Source organism: Chiloscyllium punctatum, chromosome 33, assembly GCF_047496795.1.
Source record: "Chiloscyllium punctatum isolate Juve2018m chromosome 33, sChiPun1.3, whole genome shotgun sequence".
Lineage (NCBI taxonomy): Eukaryota > Metazoa > Chordata > Chondrichthyes > Orectolobiformes > Hemiscylliidae > Chiloscyllium > Chiloscyllium punctatum.
The window spans coordinates 74,818,570-74,835,043 of record NC_092771.1 but is presented as its reverse complement, the minus strand read 5'-3'; positions in this window follow the sequence as shown (position 1 = coordinate 74,835,043).

The following is a 16,474-nucleotide window of genomic DNA, read 5'->3' as shown; positions in this document are numbered from 1 at the left end:
GAGTGGGTGTGGCCAGCTCTCACAGATTAGGATCTCTGGGTTTTGGTTTCTCAGTAACATCAGAAACTATCTGGGTCTCCACAGAGTTGGAAGCTTCAGTTACTTTCTCCTGGCAGCTACCCTTGCTGACATTTCTCTTGATGCAGTTTTTAATTTCTGGGTTGGAGAGATATTTGTGACATTCTGTGTCTGAATTTTCCTTTTTGCCAAGGGTTGTGTTTAAAGGATTTTCCTATATTGGAACAGTTCATTAGTAATAGTTGTTGTGGTTCTCTTCGCCGAGCTGGGAATTTTTGTTGCAGTCATTTCGTCTCCTGTCTAGGTGACATCCTCAGATTCAATCAATAAGCACATCGACCTGGACCCAATATACCGGCCAATGCAGCGGACAGCTGGAACTGACAACCGGAAGCAGCAGATACAAACCACTATAAATGCCGGAGGAAAGATCGCAGAATTGCTTCAGAGGAGGCTCCCAAGCGCTGAACATGTCACCTAGACAGGGGATGAAACGTCTGCAACACAAATTCCCAACTCGGCAAACAGAACCACAACAACGAGCACCCGAGCTACAAATCTTCTCACAAACTTGAATTAGTAATAGTTCCTAGATCTGTTATTCTGTTAACTTGTCCAATAGAATTACGTTATTCTAAATTCCTCATTCTTTGGTTTTATTTCATCTTTCGTGTTTAAGTAAATGGCATTTTGCATCACACCGCGTAGTTTGACCAATCACACTGTATCTGGAACAGACAGTTTACAATTTCTTTAAAATAAGATAACGTTAGAGTCTCGGCTACGCCTTCAAATATTGTTGAGGAGATTTTGTGTGGTCCATCACACTAGACTCCTTCTCTTCATGAGTAATAGGCTGGAGGCACTGAAAGGGCTGTCCCTGTCCTTCTCCAATAGTGTGAATGGGCCGAATGACTTCCTCATATTCCTGTGAAACCAGCTTGAGGTGCGGAATGAACTCTTATTTTACTGTGGCAATGTGCAGTGTCATGCAATCTATTTACATGAATGTTATTGCCTCTTTAAAAGCACAAGCCTCAATAGAGTTTGGGTCCTGCTGCACATGGACACAGACCAGTTCAGGACCTGACGGGGGCGTCAGATTATTCTGAACATTGTGGAATCTTCAGTGACCATCCCCACTTCTGATCTTATGGTGGGGAGGGTGATGGTGGGGTGGAGAGACATTGATGAAGCAGCTGAAGCTGTTTGTGAAGAGGAAGCTACCCTGAGGATCTCCCACAGAGGTGACCCAGGACTGAGATGATGAACATCTTCCTTTGTGCCATGTTTGATTTCAAACACTGGAGAGTTTACTCTGATTCCCATTAAGTCCAGTTTTGTTAAGCTCCTTGATATCAACAGAAGTCGACCACTGCCTTGATATCAGGGGCAGTCATTTTTACCTGAACCCTTGTGTCAATCTCTTTTGTTCATATTAATAAGCCATGATAGAGGAGCAGCAAGTGTTTTCTTCAAACAGGTGGGATTGAATGTCAGGATTTCTCTCCTCAAGGGTGTTCGGGGAGTTAGATGACTGAAAGTATTTGAAGAGGAGGTAGATGGATATTGACCTGTCAGAGAGTTGAGGGCTATGAAGAATTGAGCATGAAAGAGGATTTGCGACCAAGAGCAAATCAACCACGATCTTAGTGAAGGACAAGACAGGCATGGGGACTGAACGCCCTGCTGCTGTTTCTGATGTTCTCGCATTCTGTAATTGGAAAGTTAGTGGGTGTAATTTTCATGCATGTGCAATTACTGCATATTGCAGTCAGGAGGCCAGAGGATTCTGTGAGCCATCACTTGGTGAGGTATGGGGTCTGCATTCACAATGAATCTGGGTCTACAACATGATCAACAAATGAAACACAAGTTTCAGAGACGGGAAGCTCTGTAAAGAGAGATGACGGGCCTCTTTCATACCCAACCTGGGTTTTCCAATTACATTTCCAAAATCACTTCAAAGCGTGGTGACAGCCTTGATGGGCTGATGCACAAGGTTATAGTTGTAAGTAGCCTCCAACTGCTCCTGCCTAGCAGGTTTGAGGGGCTGAATGGAACACAGAAACATGGGACTGAGGAGCAGGAGCGGGTCATTCGATACTTTGAGCCTTCTCCACCAGACACTAAATTTGTGGTTGATCAAGTTATGGTCTCAGCACCACTTTCCTGTCTGTGTCCAAATATCTGTGCCTCACTTCCCTGTCAAATAATTAACTAACACAGCCTTGAGTCCATGATAACCTAGAAGCACGATAATAACTTCCAGTGAAGAGAATTCCATCGTGAAAGGTCCTTTCAGAATTTTTCATCTTCCCTCTTATACAATCAGAGAGTCATGCAGAAAGGAAACAGACTGTTAGTCCAATCTGTTCACTCCGATCAGATATCAAATCTGATTTAGTCCCATTTGCCAGCATTTGGCCAATAATCCTCCTTTATCAGACCCTTTTTAAATGTGTGATTGAACCCCCTTTGACCACTTCCTCTGACAGCACTTTCTCTACACACAATACTCTCTGTGTGAAACGTTTATGTTCAGGTCGCTTCTAAGTCATTCGCCCTCTCGCCTTCAACCTATGCCCTCTTGTTCTGGACTCCCATATCCTGGGATCAGAACATGGCTATTCAGAATATCCATACCCCTGATAATTTTATAAACCTCTATTATGTCACCCCTCAGCCTCTGAGGAGAAAGCACCTCAACCTAATCAACCACTCCCTGAAGCTCAAACCTTCAGTTCTGGAACATCTGTGTAAATCTTTTCTGCAGACAATCAAATTGTACACAGTATTCATAAAATAGCCTCACCAACATCCTGTACAGATGCAACATGCCACCGCAACTCCTATACTCAGTGCTCTGACTGATTAAGGCAAATGTGCCAAATGTGTTCTGCACCAGTTTGTCTACCTGCGACTCCACTTTCAAGGAACAATGTACCTGCAGCCCTATGTCCCTTTGTTTCACAACACTCCCCAGGACTTTACCATTAAGTGCATAACTTCTGCCCTGATTTGCCTTCCCAAAATGCAATTTATCTAATTTAAACTTCATCTGTCAGTCCTTGCCGCTTTGTCCCATCTAATTGTGGCCTCGTTGTACTCTGAGGTAATCTACTACACTACCTTTCTGATGTAATCTGTAAACTTACTAACTATGGCCCGATATTCACATCGAAATCCTTTACATAAATGATGAAATGCACTCAACTCAGTACTGATTCTTATAGCACACTCCTGCTCACAAGCCTCAAGTCTGAAAAATATACCTCTTCCTTCAAGCCAATTGTAACTAGCTTCCTCTGTATCCCATGTGACCGAAACTTACTAATCTGTCTACCAATCAAAATGTTATGAACACCTTGCTGAGGTCCATATAGACAATGTGTACCAAACTGCCTTCATCAATCTTCTTTGACACCTCCTCAGAAAACTCAATCAAATTAATGAGACATGATTCCACATGCAGGAAGCCACGTTGACTACCCTGATCAGCCCTTGCCTTCCCAAACGTATGTCAATCCCATCCGTCAGAATCCCCACCAACAACCTATCCACCACTTACATCAGGCTCACCGGTCTATAGTTCCCCGACTTTTTGGGTCACTGTTTCCTTTCTCATCCCACTCCTCCACTGCTCGCAACAAATGTTAAATGTAACCAGGTTGGTGATATCAGTCTCAGACTGGGTCAGTGTCAGTTTTAGGAACACGTCAGGCTAGTTTCTTTAATCTGCTAAAATAGCACGTTTATGATCAAGAGCAATGTTACTCAAACTACGAGGGAAAGATGAATGGCAATCTGTTTGGATATTGCAAATAAAGAATCGATACCTCCCTTTCTAAAAACACTGGCGCTCGTATGCGCGTGCAAACACACACACACGATAAACAAAATCTCTGCAAGTTCATGTTGAAAGAACGTTGTCGACATATTAGTCTAACTCATGACGAAAGGAAAAATTGAGAGATTGTCCCAAATGTTATTCTGCTTCTGAAGATTTTCTACTCACACAAACTGCGAATAATCGGATTTCATCCTGGAGCAGTCGGATTTCGCTGAATTCCCTTTGCATTAGGCAGTGAGGAGCTTCCAATGAATTCTGGTCAGGATTGCCCAAAGGGTAGCACAGTGGCTCAGAGCACCAGGGACTTGAGTTCGATTGCAGCGTCGGGTGACTCTCTGTGTGGGTTTTCATATTCTCCCCTTGTCTGTGTGAGCTTCTAATGAATGCTCCAGTTTCCTCCCACAGTCCAAAGCTGTGCAGGTTAGGTGGAGTGTTCATGCTAAATTCTCCATAGTGTTCAGGAATTTCTAGGTTAGGCGCATTAGTCAGGGGTAAAAGGAAGGGAACGGCTCTGCGAAAGTTACTCTTTGGAAAGTTGTATGGACTTGTTGGGATGAAGGGGCTGTTTTCACACTTCTGGAATTCTACAAAAATAAGAATGGTAGCGATGAATGTGGACCTTTTTTACCGTTTGCACACATTGCTGTGATGAAGAAAAATGAGGGAGAGAGAATTCAATAGTCTGTTCGTTCTTGGGCAGATTATATTTTCTCCCTCTCTGAGTTGAATCACACAGTAATGTCATCCTCTCCCAAACTGGATCATGTGCGGTCTCCTTGTACATTGTCCAAACTATGTCTCCATCACATTCCCTGTTCCATGTAGGTGCATCATTGCCGTTATCATACACAGAGCCATACACTTAGCAGAAAATGGTCTCGGTCGATTTGAAGATATGTTTAGATATCTGCGTCATTAAAATATAAAATGTTTAATGTATTCAGAATACCTGTGTTAAAATGAATTAATTTTGTAACAAAGACAGAAATTGTTGGAAAACCTCGGCAGGTCTGTCAGCATCCAGATGCCTTTTACATGCTGTAGTTTTTTCCAGCCTCCATCATTCCTGTGGCCGCTCATTCCATACGCACATCACCCTCTGCGTGAAAAGATGCCCCTTAGGCCTCTTCAAAATCTTTCCCCTCTTACTTTCAACCAATGCCCTCTGGTTTTGGACATCCTAACCTGGGGGAAAACCCTGACTACTCACCCTATCCATGAACGTTCCGATTTTATAAACATCTTATGCTACGAAATGTGACTCCAATCAACACGAATGGCTGTGTTTTCAGTCATCCTGGGCCTAAATTCTCAAAGTCAATACTGACACCTCATCTGACTCCATCAGGTCACAATTCTAAAACCATTTGAATCATTTTGCTCAGATGCATCCTGAGACACTTCTGTGCCTTTACACCAAGGCCTTTGTGCCCGGAGGCAGGACACGAGCACCACTCGGCAATACCCATAAAGCTGTAACATTATTCTCCTGTGTGTTTGTTCATCAGTCTGTTCTGACACGCTGTGACATACGTCTGCAACAGGCAGAACTTGAATTCAGACTATTTAGTCCAGAGATAGGAACATTACCACACAAGTTCAGAAACTGGAATCAAATCGAGAGCTCTGGCTCAGAGGCAGGGACACTACGCACTACACTACCATACCCAGATTTTGGGTCATATGTTAAGTGCCAGCTTTCACCTCGGTATGGATTTATTATAATCAGGTTAGCATTACTGAACTACACAAAACGCTTCGTACTGTTAAACAAGTGCAAGACATTTGTCTCAACTGTAGGATGTTGAGTGCACGTGCTATGACATCAAAATTAACTATGACACCTTCAATTGCTTTATCTGTAGTCTACAATATTAGGAAAAGAATTCCTGCAGACACACTCTGCACAATGAAGGGTCTCAAATAGATATTTATTACTGAACACCAGAGACGGAGAAAGAGCATAATTTCTGGCCCCAAAGCACTGACCAGTATTACCACCAAAAACGTGTGTGACTGCTCTCTTCCTAAAACCATGAAATGATACCAGGCCGCTGATTACTGTCCAGCCTCTCCTCCCCACTGACTTTGTCTGCAATCAATCCCTCATCCCCCTAACCACACAAGGTAAACCAAGCTCAGGGCCTTGGTGAAAATCAAGGCCGGAGTGTGCAAGCCTCCTGGAGATGGCGGGGGGGGGGGGGGGGGGGGGGGGAATTTTAAAATTAAACAGGGAAGGTGAGGAGGTAGTAATATCACACACTGGGTTGAGGAATGGCAGTTGGTGTTTAGATTTGATTCATGCGAGGAATTGGATTTGCTAAATCAAACAAGAGCGGGGCCTATACTATTAAAAGTAGGGTCTTTGGCAGTGTTGTAGGACAGTGACCTAGGCCGTCAGGTACAATTCTTTAAAATTTGCATCTCATATAGATAGTGTGGTCAAAAGTATGTTCAGCACACTTGTCAGACCTTTGAGTATCAGAATTCGGACGTCATGTTGAGGTTATACAGGATATTGGTGAAACCTCTTCTGGAATACTGTTTCCAGTCTGGTCACCCTGCCCACTCATTCCATTGGCACAGCACCCTCTGGGTGAAAAAGCTGCCCCTTAGGTCACTTTTAAATTTTTCCCCTCTAACCTTAAAACTATGTCCACTAGTTTTGGACTCCTGTACCCTTAGAAAATACCTAGAGTATTCACTTTCATATTATTGACCTTGATATTATGAAGCTGGAGAGGGTTCAGAAGAAATATTTCACAACTGGGAAGGAGGCCTTGAGATTGGTGGTGGCGTTACAACATTTCAGCATTTACATTGCCTATAACGTGTCTGAGACAAATCTCTGTACTGATCACAACGTTTGAACATTTTTAGAGGAATTTAGGGAAAAAAACTTCCAGTCTACAAAACCTTCCAACTTACATTCAATTCCAACTTACACAGATGACAGGACAAGAAACCGGACTTGCTGCCAAGTTGTCGAGACTAGGATGAAGAAAAACTGAGACGTTCTGTAGCAGAAGTAAACTGATTGAAATAGAATGGGGTTGTGAATGTTTGCATGCTTAGTGTCAATGCAACATATATGTATTGTAGTCTACAAAAACAGAAAGAATAAAGAGTTTAAAAGGAGGCCATTTTTGTATATTGGTGTTTTTTTTCAAAAGGAACGTTGTGACGGTGCTGTCACGTTAAAAAGGTTATTTTCTCTTGTTTTTTTTTAGGAGACGTCTTAGAAGCAGAGATGCCAAACTGCCGCCTGAAAATAGCTTACGTAAATGCTGCAGCATTCAGAAGCTGCTTGGGTTTCCAGAAGAGGTGGAAGTTTCACTACATGATCCCAGTTGCTATACTCTCTGAAAACTCTCTTAAAGTTGCTTCTTCCTGGATTGGAGAACTGCACATAAGATTCTGTGTTTGAATTTATCTTTATGCCAGGGGGTGTATTTATGGGATGTTCCGTATTAGCGCAGTTAATTAGTAGAAGGCTCTGTGTCTATTGTTTGCATAGTTGTTCCAGTAGAGAAGCTCTCCCCAATTGTTATTCTCTTTGATTGTGTTTTAATTGGAGCATTTGAATGGATTGCATTTTGCTTAACATTGAGTGGGGTGACCAGTTGCAACATCTGGAACAAACAGTTCGCATCGACTTCGTAAAAAAGGAAACGTTAGGGTCCAGGCTGCCTTCTTAAAATATTTTGACGGAGTCAAAAGAGTCCCAGATATTGACTGGGAAAGCCAAAGCTCGAGTTCGTTAGATGGGTCGGTGTTTGTCCAATGTGTGCAGGAGGGTTTCCTGACACAATATGTAGACAGGCCAACAAGAGATGAGGCTATACTGGATTTGGTTCTAGGTAATGAACCAGGCCAGGTGTTAGACTTGGAGGTAGGTGAGCACTTCGGGAACAGTGACCACAACTCGGTGACTTTTACTCTAGTGATGGAGAGGGATAAGTGTGCACTGCAGGGCAACAGTTATAGCTGGGGGCAGGGAAATTATGATGCGGTGAGGCATGACTTAGGATGCGTGGATTGGAAAAATAAGCTTCAAGGGAAGAACACAAATGATATGTGGAGATTGTTCAAGGAACAGTTAATGGGTTTCCTTGATAAGTATGTACCAGTCAGGCAGGGAGTAATGGGTCTTGTGAGGGAGCCGTGGTTTAATAAGGAATTGGAATCCCTTGTGAAAGGGAAGAGGGCGGCCTATGTAAAGATGAGGTGTGAAGGTTCAGTTGGGGCGATTGAGAGTTATAAGGTAGCCAGGAAGGATCTAAAGAGAGAGCTAAGAGCAGCGAGAAGGGGACATGAAAAGTCCTTAGTTGGTAGGATTAGGGAAAACGCAAAGGCTTTCTATAGGTATGTCAGGAATAAAAGGATGACTAGGGTAGGTATCGGTCCAGTCAAGGATAGTAGTCGGAAGTTGTGTGTGGAGGCGGAGGAGATTGGTGAGACACTAAATCAATACTTTTCGTCAGTATTCATTCAGGAACAGGACACTGTTGCTGATGTGAATATTGATTCACAAGTGATTAGAATGGATGGCCTTGAGGTACTTAGGGAAGAGGTCTGGGGAATACTGGAAAGGATGAAAATAGATAAGTCCCCTGGGCCTGATGACATTTAACCTAGGATCCTCTGGGAAGCTAGGGAGGAGATAGCGGAGCCATTGGCCTTGATTTTTATGTCGTCGTTGTCTACGGGAATGGTGTCAGAAGACTGGAGGATAGCGAATGTGGTCCCCTTGTTCAAGAAGGGGAGCAGGGATAGCCCGAGTAACTACAGGCCAGTCAGTCTCACTTCTGTTGTGGGAAAAGTCTTAGAGAGAATTGTAAGGGATAGGATTTATGAACATCTGGATATGAATAATGTGATCAAGGATAGTCAGCATGGTTTTGTGAAGGGCAGGTCGTGCCTCACAAACCTTATTGATTCTTTGAGAAGGTGACCAAGGAAGTGGACGAGGGTAAAGCAGTAGATGCGGTTTACATGGATTTTAGCAAGACGTTCGACAATGTACTCCATGGCAGGCTAATGCAAAAACTACGGAGGTATGGCATTGAGGGTGCATTAGAGGTTTGGATTAGGAATCGGCTGGCTGGAAGGAGACAGAGGGTAGTAGTTGATGGTATAGGTTCTTCTTGGAGCACAGTTGCTAGCGGTGTTCCACAAGGATCTGTTTTGGGACCATTGCTGTTTGTCATTTTTATAAATGACCTGGAGGAGGGGCTTGAAGGCTGGGTGAGCAAGTTTGCGGATGACACGAAAGTCGGTGGAGTTGTAGACAGCGAACAAGGATGTGGCAGGTTACATCGGGATATAGAAAAGTTGCAGAGCTGGGCAGTAAGGTGGCAAATGGAGATCAATGTAGCTAAGTGTGAAATCATTCACTTTGGTAGGAGTAACAAGAAGATGGGTTACTGGGCTAATGGTATACTACTTGGTAGTGTGGATGAGCAGAGGGATCTTGGTGTCCATGTACACAGATCTTTGAAAGTTGCCACCCAGGTAAATAGTGCTGTGAAGAAGGCATATGGTGTACAGGGCTTTATTGGTAGAGGAATTGAGTTCCGGAGTCCTGAGGTTATGTGGCAGTTGTATAAGACTCTGGTGCGGCCTCATCTGGAGTATTGTGTCCAGTTTTGGTCGCCATACTATAGGAAGGATGTGGAGGCATTGGAACGAGTGCAGAGGAGGTTTACCAGGATGTTGCCTGGCATGGTAGGAAGATCGTATGAGGAAAGGCTGAGGCACTTGGGGCTTTTCTCATTGGAGAAAAGAAGGTTTAGGGGAGATTTGATAGAGGTGTACAAGATGATTAGGGGTTTAGATAGGGTTGACAGTGAGAACCTTTTTCCGTGTATGGAGTCAGCTGTTACTAGGGGACACAGCTTTAAATTAAGGGGTGGTAAGTATAGGACAGATGTTGGGGTAGATTTTTTACTCAGCGGGTTGTGTGTTCATGGAATGCCCTGCCAGTAGCAGTGGTGGACTCTCCCTCTTTATGATCATTTAAGCGGGCATTGGACAAGCATATGGAGGTTATTGAGCTAGTGTAGGTTAGGTAGGCTTCGGTCGGCACAACATCGAGGGCCGAAGGGCCTTTACTGTGCGGTATTTTTCTATGTTCTATGTTCTATGTTCTATGAGTCTGACCATGTCCATAATACTTGTAGCTGAGGATATTCTGACTGACCACTGTTATTGAAAAGTTAGTGGAGGTGCTGTACGTTGTGCTGTGAGCTACCTCAGACATTCAGGGAGACCTGGGGATTTGGTGACCCAACTCTGGATGGAGCCTGGGGACTTAGTTACCGCGTCTGGGTCTGTAACATGAACAACAAATGGAGCAGAGGCTGTAGAGAGGGGAAGCTCTGAAACCATGGAGTGAGTGTGTCTGGGGAAAGGGGTCTGCAATATCCACACCGGTTTTTCCAGGAACAACTTCCCAAGCTCCACTTAACCCAAGAGCAGAGTGTGAGGGGTCCCTGACTGAACAAGGAGCTGGTCACAGAGCGGTGTCACCTCCTTCAACACGACTGCAGCTTCACACCAGGGGGAGGATGGTGCTGCCAGTGGCTGTTAGGGTCACTGTTTTATTCAGCTTCTATGATCCGGAACTTTCCATGCTGGAGTGGTTGACATATTCATCATCTCCCAATATCTCAACATCAATGTCACCATTCGGTGACAGAGGATATATATTGAGGATGAGATTAATGCTTTCTCTCTCAGCAGAGAGGTGATGTATGTATCCGTGTTTTCTCAATATAGCAGGATTTCCAGTGATGTACATGCCTGTGTGGAGTCCCCATGTCAATGAGGAGAGCTAGAGGAACTGAAGGAGCTCTCACGACATTAATGTTACAGTGTGCCCGTGCACAGGACATCACGTTGGTGAATACTCACTGTCCTGGCATTATCCAGCTGTGATGCCAAAGGGCAAGTGCTGAAAAACGGGATCAGAATAGTTGGGTGGTTGATTTTGACTGGCTCGGTGGTAATGGTTGAGTGGGGGCTATGTCAGAGACATTTGAGGACCAATGAACTGATGAGGAAATTTAAAATAGAATGCAAACGTACAAGAAGCATAAGGATGATCAAACGCTTCTCTCGATACTTGACGAGAAAGTGAAGGCAAGGACACATGTGAAATGGTGAATATCCACACAAGATAATTTCTTGCAGAGAACTAGGAAATTGCAGAGAAACTAAACAGTTACTTTCATGCCTATCTTACTAGAGGCAAGACTAACTGATGGAGAAACTCAGTTTGTGTTCTCCTGTGATTGCCAAAATGAAAGGAGAATGCAGTGAAGCATAGAACGTTCACATGGAGAGACGGACTGACACAGGGGCAGGGAGATGTGTTGCCAGGCAAGGTTAGGGAGAATTCCAAGATGTTCTCCACGTACAGCAATCAGAACAGAGTAACCAGAAAACAACGAGGGCCCATTAGAGACCAAGGGAGCACTCTGTGTGTGAAGCTGGAGAACATTGATCGATTTCTACATGAGAGCTCTATATCTGTTTTACTTCGGAGAAGGAGATTTCAGAATTCAAGAAGATGGATTGGGAAGCTCTTAAACAGACTGATATAAGATGTGAGCAGAGATCGGAGGGTTTGGCTGGTACAAAATTGGACTGAGTGCCAGGTCTGGTTGAGTTGTATCATAGGCTGCTGTTCGGGACAAGGGACAAAAGGCCTTGACTCAAATTTTTAAGTCGAATCTGGCCACAGGGAAATTGGAGCTGCCAGATGACTGGAGAACAACTAATGCGGTCCCACATTACAGGAAGGATGGTGGAAATTGAACGGAGAACTGTAAACCAGTAAGTATTAGATCAGTGTTAGGGCAAGTATGGGAGAAAATAGGAAAGGAGAAAATTGATCTCTATTTAGGTTTAGTTAAGGATAATCTGCATGACATCATTAGAGGGAAGTCATACCAAATGAATGTTATTGTATATTTTTGAGCTTGTTGTTTATATGGTTTTTCAGTAAGGCCTTTGACAAAGGCCATATGGAAAACTTATTTTTTTTTATAAAGTCATGATATCAAGGGTAACATAGTGAGGGACATCAAACATTGTTGTATTGGCAGGAGACAGAGGGTGGAGGCAAAAAGACTATTTGTGTGACTGGAGACCACTGTCCCCGGTGTACCACAGGGATCAGTGCTGTGTCCCTTATTATTTGTGGCATTCATAAATGATCCAGATGTGAATGTGTAGGGGATGGGAGAGTGTGATAATTAAGTTTGTATTTGACACAAAGATTGGCCGTGTGGTTGGCAGTGAGGAGGAAGGCCTTATGTTACAGTAAGATACAGATGGAATGGTCAGGTGGTCAGATGGATAGTAACCCTGATAAATATGAGGTGATGTACGTTGGAAGAAGGAACCAAAAATCGGAGTATACAATGAATGGCAGCTCACTAGGAAGCTCAGAAGGTGTTTCTCCACAGATCCCTGAATGTGACTGCTCAGGTTAACAAGTTAGGGAAAAAGTGAGGACTGCAGATGTTTCAGATCAGAATCACGAAGTGTCGTTCTGGAAAAGCAGTCGGTCGGGCAGCATCCAAGGAGCAGGAGAGCTGACGTTTCGAATATAAGCTTTTCATCAGGAATGATCGGTCACATTCCTGATGAAGATCTTATTCTCGAAACATCGACTTTCCTGCTTCTCGGATGCTGGCTGATTCGTTGTGATTTTCCACACTTTTTGACTGAGGTTAATAGATCAGTTAAGAAGGCAGCGGGAACCATAGGCGCAGCCTTCATTCGTCAACATATACATTGTCAGAGCTATAAAGTCTATGGTTCGGCCAAGATGGAATATTGTGTGTAGTTCTGGAAACCTTAGTACAGGAATGATGTAATTGTATTGGAGTGGTGCAGAGGAGATTCACCAGGATGTAACCTGGGATGGAGAATATCAGCCATGGAGAGAGGCTGGATAAGTTTGGGTTGTTTACTTTGGAGCACAGAAGGCTGAGGGAGAGGTAATTGGGAAGGGTAAGAGTACGATGGCGATTTTCAGAAAGATTTTTGCTGAAGTCCCAAGCCCAGTGTGCAAAATCAAATCTTATGGAATTATGGCGAATATTTGGACATGGTTTCAGAAAGGACAGCTGGCAGGAAAGAGTGAGTAAAAGTTTTCTGATTTTTTGATAAAAGTTTTATGACCAGGTTTATTTTACAGGATAAATATAATAAAATACAGCGAAAAGCGTCCACTTGTTGCCACAAAGTGGTGCCATTTTGAATAATTGAAGAAAATGGAATAAAAAAGGATACAGTTTGAAGAGAGCTGATGCATTGTAAGCCAGCTCCTCACCATCGACCACCGCTGCAAGCATATCCCTCCATGACAGCTACATCACCATCTACACAAGACCCCAGTAAGATTGAAGATGCTGATCCTCAGGTACCATCTTTTCCACTGGGCAGATACTCCTCCATCACCGGCTCGTTGCCCCCTGTGCCAGACCGTTCCAATGTCAGAGACATGTCTCTTACTGTTGGACCCACATCATTGATGTTACCATGATGGCCTTCCACTATCTGCTTCATCACCACCAATCAGCAAACAGGAGGACCCAATCAGCAACAAGTCTCTAATCTGCAGGAATCACCGTTTGCTGCTGTGCTCTATCTCACCCACGTTGCCTCTGCTGATGTAGCAGCTGCCAATTCCAGGTCCTGTGGTTGTTCTGGAAAAATAAGTAAGGACTCACTCTCCTCCGCACTGCCCTCAGCGTGAGGTTCAAACCCTTGGGTCCAGCTTGAGTCAGTAAGTTACAGAGAGAAAAGTGGGGGGGAAAATAAGAAAAAAGAAGCATGCAAGAGTGCACAAGCTCCAGCAAAGCAGCCCTTGGACCAGAAACACTGAAATAAAAGGATCATTTTATTGGAGACGAAGGCTTGTGGGGTATCTCAGGAATATGTCCTTGCGTCCTAGCTATTCATAAACATCTCAAACATTTGGTTGAATTAATCAATTGCAATATATCTCAGTCTGCTGTAGGAGAAACGCATTGAGGAGATCCTCGCCCATGATGAGAACGTGGAGGCTCACTGTATTGAATGACATACTCCTTTCCTGAGTTTTCTGTGCAATCTGTGAGAATGCTCTGTAAATATTGTCACAAGCTCTCAGATGTTAGAAAGGAGGACTCTGCAGAGTCGACAGGACTGTGTTTCCCATTCCCTTTTCCGATATCGAGGCTGGTGCCGAGTGTTCTGTTCGGCTTATCCTTTAAGACCTCGGAGCAGTTTAATACAATTCAGTGTCTTACTTGGCTGTTTCAGAGACCATTGTTTATCACATGTCTGTGTGTCTGGAGTCACTTTTAGGCCAGACCAGGAAAGCACGGGAGATTCACTTCCTGAAAGTACATTGGGGAAGCAAATTGGTGGTTACAATCGACATTGGCTTCACGGTCATTGTTACTGACACCAGATTTTAGACCTCGACATTTTATTAATTGCTTTTAACTTCCACCAGCTGCTAGACCATTTGTTTGGTCTGAGTTAGTAATCCAGTGACATTTCCACAACAGCATCAGTTCCACATGGGAACCTATGGGTAACCAAACTGAGCAGGTAATTTTTGTGCTGCTTCACGGCTCTGTCAAAAAGACCTCCCACCCAGTTGACTGTCGTAATGGAGTTGAGGGAGTCATATTGGTCATACTGTAATTATTTTCCTCTTAATAGACTTGTCATAATAATTTTCCACATTGTCAGACAGATGTCAGACTTGGAAATGGAATGAAATAGCTTCCCCAGGGACACGGCTTGTCGTACATTGTCGATGTCGGACCAACTGTGTTCAGTTGTTTCTTCATGTCACATAGAGCGATTCAAATTGTTTGAAAACTGTCATCTGTGATTCTGTGGGTATCCTGACAAGGTGAGTTGAATCATAAACTCAACACTTCCAGCTGAGTATGGTGTAGATACGTTACCTTGTCTATTATCCTGATGTGCAGGTCTGTACATTATTTAGGATGGGGACATGTGTATGACCGTGTCCTGCAGCGAGTTGATTAATCCATTTATGACTGGGTGTGGCAGGGCTGCTGAGCTTAGATCTGATCTGTTCGTCTTGGGATCATTGCGTCCTCTCTATCACATATTAGTTCTGCTGTTTGGAATGTAACCAGTTAAGTGTGGTCGCTTTATCGGGTTCTCATCAGTTTTAGGAGCACATGGTTCTGACCCTGACATGTTTACCCACATGCGTCACTGAAGCATAGTTCAGCTTGATGGTAATTGTAGACTGAGGGATTATCCAGGGCCAAAAGTTAGATTATAGTTTTATATAATTCTGCTTATGTTGTTGCTGTGGTTTACAGCACCACATGGAATACACGGTTTGAGCTGCAATATCTCTCATACAGTTCTGCTGCCTGTCCCCCAGTTCACACCGAGACCCATTCATCCATCAGCCATGTACTCAGTGACCTACTCTGGTTTCTGATGTGGTAGACGTCCAATTTTATACTCTCATTCCATTGAGGGTGTCTCCATGGTGTCACACTTACAGTTTGTCACATTCCTCAACACGCTTTAATATATTCATCTGAATCCTTTCTCTTCCAATATGTGCGACCTTCTGTGTTTAGAGTGAATACATCTCCCGCTGTTTCTCTCCCTAAGAGTAAGAGCTCTGTAGTGTCAGTGATGCCAGCCTTACATAGTTTCAGAACCAATGAATTTGTGCATCTTTTGTTATCTTGCACTTCCCGGTATATGGCGCTCCAGGTGGGACAGAGGGTTTGAGCAACGCTGACACACATCTTTGAAAAACAGAAATTGCTGGGAAAGTTAAGCAGGTCTGGCAGCACCTGTGGAGTGAAAGTAGAGTTAGTCATTGGTTCCAGTGATCGTTCTTCAAGGCTCACAGATTCTTTTTTTTGATCTGGTTTCAGATTCCGGTATCAACAGTTGTTTGTTTCATTGAAAATGTGTTTTGTTCATTTCTGGAGAAACACAACAGATCTGCAGCATCTACAGAGACAGAGAAACAGAGTTAGCGTTTCAAGTCCAGTGTGACACTTCTTCAGAACAGAAAAGGATTGGAAAAAGGGCTTTTTAATCCCTTGCCAGAGGTAGTGAAGGCGTGACGGGAAACAGTGTGGAGGCGCAATGCCACTGACGAATGGACTTTTGTTTGTGGTAAAAGAGAATCAAATGTAAAATAAGTATACATTAGATTGTAAAGGGGGGCATTGGGTTCCTAAATTGAGTGCAAGACAAACGATTCATAAACAGGGCGAGTTCATTGGGAGACCAAGAGAAGGAATGTATGAAGACTTGAGAACAGCCATAAAGGCGTCATGCTGTGAAGTTATGGAATTGAATACCTACTCCAACAGGCTGTAACGTATCAAAGTGAAATGTGAGGTTTTACTCGAGCCTGGGTTGTGCTTCATTGGAACATTGCAGCTGCCCAGGACTGAAATGTTAGCATGACAGCAAGGTAGGTTATTGAAATGGGAAACAATGAGACGGTCAGGGATCAGCCGACAGACAGAATGGGAGTGTTCCTCAGTGCAGTCTCTGTTTGGTCTCCCCAATTTAAAGGAG